Here is a 703-nt window from a genome sequence, read left to right on the forward strand (position 1 = left end):
AACACGAAAAACACAAGTACATTTATTTAATCAAGATTAATACTTATTGATACAAATTACGTTTGCCAACGTAGAAGAGATGATTTACAATTAGCATATGTTTTATGCATAGTGCTAAATATTTTTTATTTCTTCGTAACATATAAATTTCCGATAAACACTTTTAGGATTTTGTTTAATACATTATAGAAAGCTATTATCAAAGTCATTTTTTTCACTAACATGATCTTTGACAATAAATGCTAATTACGATTATACTATCTGCATCCGTACATTCTTTTAATTTTTGTAACGTCTGGGTCGCTAAGGCCAATTCTTTGACCGATTACATCATTTGGTGGATTCTGAAACATTTCAAAAATTACCCCAGTATTACTACAAAAATTATTCTTATATATACTTGAAACATACATAGATATAATGCAAACAATGGCCTTTTTTAGAACAGTGAATTGGTAGCTCATATCTATTTCCGTTTAGAAATTAAACTACTCTAACAAAGAAATCAACCGTCTCACGACGTGACATTTATAGGACATTTATAAAAATATTGATTACTTACCTTTGTAATAATGGTTTTTTGGTTGGGATTTATTGCAAACGCGTACGCTGAATAATGCATCACGCTGGCGTAATCGTAAACAACGTTAAAAAAGGTGATTTGATCCGAGGTATACTTGTTGAAATTGCTGTTGGTCTAAAT

General features: G+C 29.7%; 1 long non-coding RNA gene across 1 annotated transcript; it reads right to left on the minus strand.

The window, feature by feature from the left end:
* LOC105461054 lies at window positions 1-693 on the minus strand. Its single transcript, XR_975897.1, has 2 exons — window positions 563-693; window positions 1-344 (listed from the first exon to the last, which is right to left on the minus strand). It is a non-coding gene; the product is annotated as an uncharacterized LOC105461054 (long non-coding RNA).
* Between the last annotated feature and the right edge of the window lie 10 nt (window positions 694-703).

This window comes from Wasmannia auropunctata, unplaced genomic scaffold, assembly GCF_000956235.1.
Source record: "Wasmannia auropunctata unplaced genomic scaffold, wasmannia.A_1.0 LD310087.1, whole genome shotgun sequence".
NCBI lineage: Eukaryota > Metazoa > Arthropoda > Insecta > Hymenoptera > Formicidae > Wasmannia > Wasmannia auropunctata.